Genomic DNA, 9,345 nt, shown 5'->3' with positions numbered 1-9,345 from the left:
TGTCCCCTGGGCTGTCCCCAGGTCTGTCCCCTGGGCTGTCCGCAGGTCTGTCCGCAGGTCTGTCCCCAGGTCTGTCCGCAGGTCTGTCCGCAGGTCTGTCCCCAGGTCTGTCCCCTGGGCTGTCCCCTGGGCTGTCCCCAGGTCTGTCCCCAGGTCTGTCCCCAGGTCTGTCCCCTGGGCTGTCCCCTGGGCTGTCCCCAGGTCTGTCCCCAGGTCTGTCCCCAGGTCTGTCCCCAGGTCTGTCCCCTGGGCTGTCCGCAGGTCTGTCCCCAGGTCTGTCCCCTGGGCTGTCCGCAGGTCTGTCCCCAGGTCTGTCCCCTGGGCTGTCCGCAGGTCTGTCCCCTGGGCTGTCCGCAGGTCTGTCCCCTGGGCTGTCCCCAGGTCTGTCCCCAGGTCTGTCCGCAGGTCTGTCCCCTGGGCTGTCCGCAGGTCTGTCCCCAGGTCTGTCCCCAGGTCTGTCCGCAGGTCTGTCCCCAGGGCTGTCCCCAGGTCTGTCCCCAGGTCTGTCCCCAGGTCTGTCCCCTGGGCTGTCCCCTGGGCTGTCCCCAGGTCTGTCCCCTGGGCTGTCCCCAGGTCTGTCCCCTGGGCTGTCCGCAGGTCTGTCCCCAGGTCTGTCCCCAGGTCTGTCCGCAGGTCTGTCCCCAGGTCTGTCCCCTGGGCTGTCCGCAGGTCTGTCCCCAGGTCTGTCCCCAGGTCTGTCCGCAGGTCTGTCCCCAGGGCTGTCCCCAGGTCTGTCCCCAGGTCTGTCCCCAGGTCTGTCCCCAGGTCTGTCCCCTGGGCTGTCCCCTGGGCTGTCCCCAGGTCTGTCCCCTGGGCTGTCCCCAGGTCTGTCCCCTGGGCTGTCCGCAGGTCTGTCCCCAGGTCTGTCCCCAGGTCTGTCCGCAGGTCTGTCCCCTGGGCTGTCCCCTGGGCTGTCCCCAGGTCTGTCCCCAGGTCTGTCCCCAGGTCTGTCCCCTGGGCTGTCCCCTGGGCTGTCCCCAGGTCTGTCCCCAGGTCTGTCCCCAGGTCTGTCCCCTGGGCTGTCCGCAGGTCTGTCCCCAGGTCTGTCCCCTGGGCTGTCCGCAGGTCTGTCCCCAGGTCTGTCCCCTGGGCTGTCCGCAGGTCTGTCCCCAGGTCTGTCCCCAGGTCTGTCCCCAGGTCTGTCCCCAGGTCTGTCCCCTGGGCTGTCCGCAGGTCTGTCCCCAGGTCTGTCCCCAGGTCTGTCCCCAGGTCTGTCCGCAGGTCTGTCCCCAGGGCTGTCCCCAGGTCTGTCCCCAGGTCTGTCCCCAGGTCTGTCCCCTGGGCTGTCCCCTGGGCTGTCCCCAGGTCTGTCCCCTGGGCTGTCCCCAGGTCTGTCCCCAGGTCTGTCCCCAGGTCTGTCCCCAGGTCTGTCCGCAGGTCTGTCCGCAGGTCTGTCCCCAGGTCTGTCCCCTGGGCTGTCCCCTGGGCTGTCCCCAGGTCTGTCCCCAGGTCTGTCCCCAGGTCTGTCCCCTGGGCTGTCCCCAGGTCTGTCCGCAGGTCTGTCCCCAGGTCTGTCCCCAGGTCTGTCCGCAGGTCTGTCCGCAGGTCTGTCCCCAGGTCTGTCCCCAGGTCTGTCCCCTGGGCTGTCCCCAGGTCTGTCCCCAGGTCTGTCCCCTGGGCTGTCCCCAGGTCAGTCCCCAGGTCTGTCCCCAGGTCAGTCCCCAGGTCTGTCCCCAGGTCTGTCCCCAGGTCTGTCCCCTGGGCTGTCCCCAGGTCTGTCCCCAGGTCTGTCCCCAGTTCTGTCCCCTGGGCTGTCCCCAGGTCTGTCCCCAGGTCTGTCCCCAGGGCTGTGCCCAGGGCTGTCCGCAGGTCTGTCCCCAGGTCTGTCCCCTGGGCTGTCCCCTGGGCTGTCCGCAGGGCTGTCCCCAGGTCTGTCCCCAGGTCTGTCCCCAGGTCTGTCCCCAGGTCTGTCCGCAGGTCTGTCCCCAGGTCTGTCCCCAGGTCTGTCCCCAGGTCTGTCCCCAGGTCTGTCCCCAGGTCTGTCCCCAGGTCTGTCCCCAGGTCTGTCCCCAGGTCTGTCCGCAGGTCTGTCCCCAGGTCTGTCCCCAGGTCTGTCCCCAGGGCTGTCGCGCCGCGGGCACGGCGGGGGAGCGTTGCCAGGAGAAGGAGGCGCGCGGGAGGCGCTGGCGCGAGCATAACCCCCCCCCCACCGTCTCCGCGCGCGTCAGCGGGAGGCGGACCGCGCCGCCATTGGCCGGCGGGGCGGCGGGCGGCTCCGTGCGCATTGGCCCGCGCGGGTCACGCGGCGCGGGCGGGGCCCGTGACGCGCGCAGCGGCGGAGGGGGCTCGGCTTGTCAGGTAGGGACGGTCCGCGCGCGCCGCCCGCGGCCCCGTCAGCGCCGCGCTCGCGCAGGGCTCCGGCCGCCCTCGCCCCGCCGGCCCCTTGGCTGCCCCGCCCGGGCCTGCGACCCCCGGGAGCGCCGGGAGCACCGGAAGCGCCGGGACCCCCGGTCGGCACGGGGAGGCGGGCGGGCCCCGAGCCGGCTCTACCTGCGGGCGGGGCGGGGCGGGGCGGGGCGGGCAGCGGCGCCGCTCGCAGTTCGTTCCGCCGGGGCGGCGGCGGCCGCATCCGGTCGCGTCCCGGTGGCGTCCCGCGGGGAGGTGTCAGAGGCGCCGCTCTCCCGGAGGCGGCTCCGCCCTGGCGGGGCAGGGGCAGCGCCGCGGCCGCGGATCCCGCCCCCTCCCCGGGTCCGCCGCCGAGATCCGGCCCGGGGGAGGCGTAGGGCGGGTTCGGTCCCGGTCCAGCGGTGCCGGCCTCCGGCCCGGCGGTGGTGGGCGTGTCTGTTCCCCTCCCGTGCTCCGGCCGGGCTGGAAGCTCGGGGAGTAACGTGAGGACGCGCCGGCCACCTCCAGGAGCTGCGATTCATCCCGGCGTCCCAATAAATACAACAGCCCGGGGGAGTCGGTTTGGGTTTTTTGAGTTCTCTTCCACCTTGGTGCCGCCTGGCAGTTCTGTACGGCACAGCGGCTGCCTGAACTTCTGCATTAGTGTTGGGTGCAGAACCATGGTGGGGCCTTCTCGGTGTCGCTGCCCTGGCGCTCTTCGTGTGCGTTTTAATGCTTTGTGTGTTTGAGATTTCGGTATCTGCACGGGTACTGAATACTCATATTTGGTGTACGAGAATGGTTTACACAGAAGGGCAGTAAACATCACTTTTCGTGTTGGAGTATGTTTCTGTTTGGTTAGATTTTACTAGCATACTCCCCTGAAGTGACACATCCTCTCTGAACACCAAGGGTTTTGTAGGACCTTTAAAACAAGCCAGCTCATTTTCTCTGTGGATGAGGGCATCACTGCTTTTCAAGTAGGTGAAATAACTTACCTGCTTTGAAGCAGACCTGTTCAAAGTGGCTTTAGACCTCTGCTCTGTTGTACTGCAGATTCCTTCAAGAAGTTGCGGTGTGAAAAAAAAAGTTCTTGACCAAAAAAAATTATTGGGTATTAAAGTAATTTTATTAAAATAAGTTAACTTTGCTTGCTTAATAATACCTAATGAGGAGATTGCTTTTGGAGTTTATTTTATGTAAGTGCTAGTCTTTGAGAGTCTCAGAGAAGTGTGACGTTGGCACATCATTGCTCACAGTCAAAGCAAATTGCAAATAATGGATACATTGTAGGTTGAGTTAGAGTTGTGGTTGTTGTTGGTGAGACCAATATATGTTCCCTCATTTTATAAATTCCTTGTAATGTGTTGACAGAAATTGTCAGTACAGTTACAACTTTAAAATATACATGTATGGAATGTTAACCCAAGTAAAGTTGGGCTTTGGAGATATTACTTTTGAGGGAGAAGATCAAGTCTTGTATGTACAGTCACTTACTAGCTGAGCAAAAGCTCAGTTATCCATCACGTTTCCTGATTTTCTACAACTGTTACTTCATGTCACAACTGAGTCCTTTGTCCTTTGTCAGTTGGTATTTGGATTGCCAGTGTATAAAGTCATCATGTAGAAATAATTCTGACGCTTGAAAGCAAGACAGGCCAGAGAAGGCAATGAATAATACAGAGAATAGAAATCTTCTGTTCCTTTGGAGTTGTTTGATAGACCTTAAAGAATAACCAGCAAAAAAAGATAAAAGATTTTATCTGTGCACAGTACATCGGGCCAATTTTGATATCAAAGAACGTTAGTGATGCAAAGATGGGCCTTTGTTTAGAGGGGAGGGGACATTTGCTTTACTAGACTGGAGATATTTAACTGAGAGCATAGAGGGGAAGTAAAGTTTGGCTACAGGATGTGCACTGCAGTTAGGTAACATGGGATGTATTTCAATACTTAAAATGTTCAGAGTTCAGTGTCATTCTTCCTGCCGTGGAGACCAGAGGTGCTTTAGGGGGTACAAAGTTATATTGGATGCCAGCGTGGGGCAGGCATCTGGTGGCCTGTTCTTTGTCCATGGGAAGCCCCTCTCCCTGCCCCGTCTGCTCTCCTGACTTGCCGCCTATCCTCGGTGTTCCCTCAGCTGGGAAGCAGCAGGGTGAAGGAAGGTATGTTTGCCATGTCAGGCTGAAGGCGGAGAGAGCTGGCAGCAAGCCCGGAATTGCTCCGTACAAGGAGATGGGCTAGGAGCATGAGGTCATCACAGGGAGGAGTTTTTTTGCAGTGTGTGGGAAGTAGGTCTAGGAAAAGGGATTTTTTTTTTTTTTTTTGCTGGCGGGGAGGAGAAGCAAGGGAGTAAGAGAAGAGAAGAACGCCTAAATGCATTCCAGTAGGAAGTAAACCACATATACACTTCTAAGATAAAACTGTCCCCTTAGTCATGGCCTAATTATATTGTTGAATGTATTTGCCCTGTGAAAATGAATTTCAAAAACTTAGTGGAGAGTTTATTCTGTTCTGTCTTGGAATTGTTGAGTATTCAGTGTTTTATTATGGAGATAAAGGATTTAAAATTCAGTGCATGAAAATATGCAGCAAGTTTTTGCTGTTCAACATTGGTGTCAGGTAAATATGGCATGTCTTTGCAAAAGTTTATTTTGGAAACTTTTTCACAATAGTGAATCATTGAAATTCATTGCTTTGTTTCCAGGATTTGAGACAAGATAGTTACCTCTTATTTTAAGAGTTGTATGTACAGTCTCACAGTACATAGGAGGTTTTGGTGAGGATTCTTAAAAACCAGCAAGAGTCCTCCTAAAATGGCTTGTATTTTTGTGTTTGGGATTGTAAATTTTTTTTCTTGTAGGACGGCTTCATTGGATGGAAGGCTTTGATTGCTCTCAGCTTGTAGCATGAAATCATATTTGAGACCATTACTGTAATTATTTTCTATTTTCTCCTTCAAGTTTAAAAGCAGCGTTCAGTTCAGTGTAAGGAGTCTGCAATAACTGGGAATTTTTTAACTCGTGTGTTTCCCTAATGATAATAAAAATAAATTCCCAATAATTTAGGGCTTAATGCTGTTTTCAATCTGCGTGAGTGAGCTTCCTCATGACAGCATTCTACTTTGGATTTCAAATTGCTGTTTGCTCTATAGTAACCAGCTTCCCTTGCACTGCTGCCTTCTATGCCTGAGAGAAAACGCCAGGTGCTTTAACCACATACAGACTTTCTTCTTCACATCTGGGTTTCTTACTAACCTGCTTGCAATACTCAGATGTGTGTCATAGCAATTTGTAGAGACACCTTTCTATACTCATAACTTTACTGCAGTTCAGTGGCTGATTTCTGTGCCCATGTAAGGATTTGACAGAATTACTGATCTCTGGAGCATAGTACTTGGCACTTTAGAATCTTATTTATGTTGTGGGCTTGTACCTTGAGCAAAAAAGGGTATTTTGTTAGGATTTCTGATATGGCTGCTTTTATTTTCTGCTGAGGGGACAGTTGCTACTTGGACCAGATAATTTCTTCCGGTTGTTGACAGGGTGAAAGATAAAATCGATAGAGTGAATGTGAAGCAACAACATTAATTGCATACTGTGAGAGCTTTCTGTGATGTAGCTCTCTATTAAGACAAACACATGAAAGTGTCAGCTGTTGAGGAAGAAATAGAACAATCATGTGTATACTGTTAATGTGTCCTTTAGGTATGCTGTACAATATGGCCGGCAAAATACTGTAGTCCACTTGTAATCCTCTCAGTACGAGCTAGTAAGAAAATACTTAATGAATAAGTACTTCTCATGTTAGTTAGCATATTAGTGCCTCTCATGTATTTGGCATTTTTCTATATGGCATTCAAATCTTGATCTCAAGACAGGTAGCTGTCTTGCAATTGTCATTACTTGATCTTAAGTCTCACAGCTTATTTTTTCACAGTGTGATTCTATAAGTGATTTATTTCAACAAGAGGAGCTGAGACACAAAGAAATTAAGCTTAAGTGTAAAACTTAATTATCATAATTAAGAACTAATAAAAAATCAGTTATCTTGTAAATAGTGGCAACCTGTGAAAAGTCTGTGAATTGTTACATATTACATAAGCACTCCTTGCCAACAGAAGTTAAATCCAGAGCAGTGTTCAAGTGCATTAATCATGAGCCATTTGTTCCCTGAAATTGCCCGTTTAGTAAATGGGAGACACACAATTATAGCAATGAGCCTGATAAGAGTCATGAAGATGAGCCCCTCTGACAGAGTGCTGAATCAGAACACTCCATCCTCTCTAATAAATGAGTTGGGCATTTCTGGAGAAAAGCACCATGAAAGTAATTACACGATCACCGTGCATATTCCAAAGAGGGTGGAATTTGGTTTTGCATCCTCATTTTGTGAGTCTCTTAATTTCGTACTTGATATGTCAGCCTTGCTGCTTTTTGCCAGGTCTGTTTGTGCTTAACTTTTTGCTTTAGAAAATTTGGAAAATCGATTCCATACATTGGCAGATATTGTAGCTTGCATTGTCTGTCATCATAATTGTAATGCTTGCCATTTGAATTGCGAGTGGCAGTTAGAAGTTGTTTTCTCTCTTAATAGAGAGCTGGAAAGGACATAGATTTAATCATTTTTTAATGAGACAGGAATTATTTTATTGGATATTTGGTGCTTTAATTCTTGGACAAATAACCTGTTAATAATGGCTCAGCTGGTGGAGGTTGTTAGCTGCTACATTCAGAAATCACAAGATTCACCTTTGGTAAGCCTATAAAAAAGTAGGAGTAGCATCATGGGATAAATCTTGATTTTGAATACATAAAGTTTATCTGCTGTTACATTGTATAAATTTGTTAAAATATTATCACTGTAGTTTATTGCTATTGTGTCTGCTCAAGTACAGCTTTTTAAAATTATGCTAAAACTTCCTTTCTGTGTTTCATGTGTCTTTCAGATAGCATCTGACTTCCTAGTTGTGGATTCTGCTTTGAAATGTTCATAAATGTAAAATAATAACCCACAGCATTTATACTCTTAAGTTTCAGGAAGTACAGAAGCCAGGCAGAATGTCATAACAGACCTTCCTCTCTCACTTTATCAGTAGGGGTTAGTAGTGTGAGTGTGGTCAGCCTGCTTTTGGGGGGACAGCGGGGGGACCTGCCGTATCCAAAGCTCTGATTAAGCAAATGGTTGTCAACATTTTGCCATTACATAGCATGGCTTGTGCCCCTTCGCAGAATTTTTCTCAGTAAGTTGGGATTTCAGATTGAGAGATGCAGTGAAATTCTTTTCATCTGTCTCTGAGTACAGTAAAGCTAGAATTCTGAGGGAGGTAAATAATCCTGGTCTACAGTACAACATTATTGTCATCCCTAATTTGTTTTTGAATTACAAATGTTATGAAGAATATTGTACTTTTACAGGAAACATTGGCTACCTGATATAATTTCTAGAAAGAATAGTTTTGAGAGGTAGAATGAAAGACTGGATAAGGACTAATAATCTATTACAGTAAAGATCGGATAGGCTGAATTTTGTGTATGCAAATAAATTTCCATGTGAAGAGTCCAGGCATGCACATGCACTTCAGAACCATTTGCCCAGGCAACTGGAAGCTTAAACCTCTGCCACTCTTACCTGTTTGTAATAGCATATATTAATTAAAGCTAATGCATTTTTAAATGAGAGTAATATCTATCAGAAGGAGTGTTCTTTATAACTAGGATGCCTGATGACACCCAAACAAAACTGACTGGAACTAAGAAAAGAATAGGTAAATTTCATCATATATTTTGGTATGTATTTGTAGAATGTATGTATTAAAATTTGTTACTCGCCTACAGTCTGTAAGAGGGTACAAATGCATAGTTCAGTCGTCTGCATTTTACTGAGAGTAACTGTGTCCCATTTAACACAGAGAATTACCATGGTATCTCGTAGGATATGGAGCATGGGAAGGAGCAGTCATTCAGATCAGGAACAGCAAACAAAGGCTTGAGGCAACACCTTTCACTGAACCACACAATATGTTATATTTCCAGCAGTGCAGCAGCCTGGAATATCAGCAGTTGGGAAGACACAGAACTCTCTCATGGACCTGTGGTCCTCATGGCCAGTATTTTCTATACAAAATACTGTGTAATCAAACTGCATTAAATTTGGTACAATGATACCAAGGAAATAAGTGACCTCGAAGACTGAATGAACAGTGTGTTAACTAAGTAGAGGGTTTAATGAACCAGAAGGATGTAATTAGTTTAATGAAGGAGGAAAGAAGAAACATCCTGATTGCTCTTTCAGTTTCTTTCCAAAGAGCAATAAATTCTTGGAACTAGATTATGTTTCTCCTGAGGAGACCATTGCCATCATAAATTACATATATAGTTTTGTTATCTAATTGTTTTTTCTGAGGTGAAACATTCTGGCTGATATTGGGCCATAGGAAGAAATTAAATGCCTCTAGACTTTTTAAAGTATTTCATGTCCTGTGGATTTATCTTTTTCAATGGCTGTTCTGAAATCTTGAGAGCTAAGACAGTGCTACTGGGAGAAGTTTCTAGTAATGTTCTGGATTTCTAAGTTGAAATGTGCTATGGCAGCAGCCAGATGAATTTTGGGACCTGAAATCTTCAGGAGAAGTCTTAGGTGTAGCTTTGTGATGATGAGACCCCTCTAGTAGGAGAATTCTTCAATGCTTTTCTGTTGAAGAAATGTTTACAAAGGCACCCTTGGGACTGCGGGTTTGCATGTGGGTCTTACGTGTGTGTTAATTCCGATTTGCCACGTACTCATCTCAAGACAGGTGAGATCAAGATGTGAAATGGTACTTTCAGAGGTTTGGGGTATTTTTCCAAATAAGGAAGGCTGCTTCCTACCTTCAGACTAAAGAACTTGGTATCTAATTGAAATCCAAATATATGAGAGAAATCAGCAAATTAATTAAGTTAATTAAGGGACTTGGAATAACTCTTTAGTCAAGATACGTACTACAGGTACTTTTTTATTTCAGTATTGGCTGTTTCTAGG

The 9,345-nt window shown here is 48.9% G+C and overlaps 1 protein-coding gene across 9 annotated transcripts in view; it reads left to right on the top strand.

The window, feature by feature from the left end:
- Window positions 1-2,151: 2,151 nt before the first annotated feature.
- FER (FER tyrosine kinase) overlaps window positions 2,152-9,345 on the top strand; it is a 157,754-nt gene continuing 150,560 nt past the window's right edge. For 2 of the 9 annotated variants that reach the window (XR_015280685.1, XM_086868392.1), the window contains exon 1: window positions 2,152-2,298. The gene's annotated coding sequence lies outside the window, so the exon portion shown is untranslated. Of the gene's footprint in view, window positions 2,451-6,835; window positions 7,426-9,345 lie in introns of those variants that run through there. The other 7 variants (XM_086868395.1, XM_086868399.1, XM_086868397.1 and 4 more) reach the window with 6 other exon arrangements.

The sequence above is a fragment of the Cyanistes caeruleus genome, chromosome Z (assembly GCF_971803275.1).
Source record: "Cyanistes caeruleus chromosome Z, bCyaCae1.hap1.1, whole genome shotgun sequence".
NCBI lineage: Eukaryota > Metazoa > Chordata > Aves > Passeriformes > Paridae > Cyanistes > Cyanistes caeruleus.
This window is presented reverse-complemented; position numbering and strand designations above follow the sequence as displayed.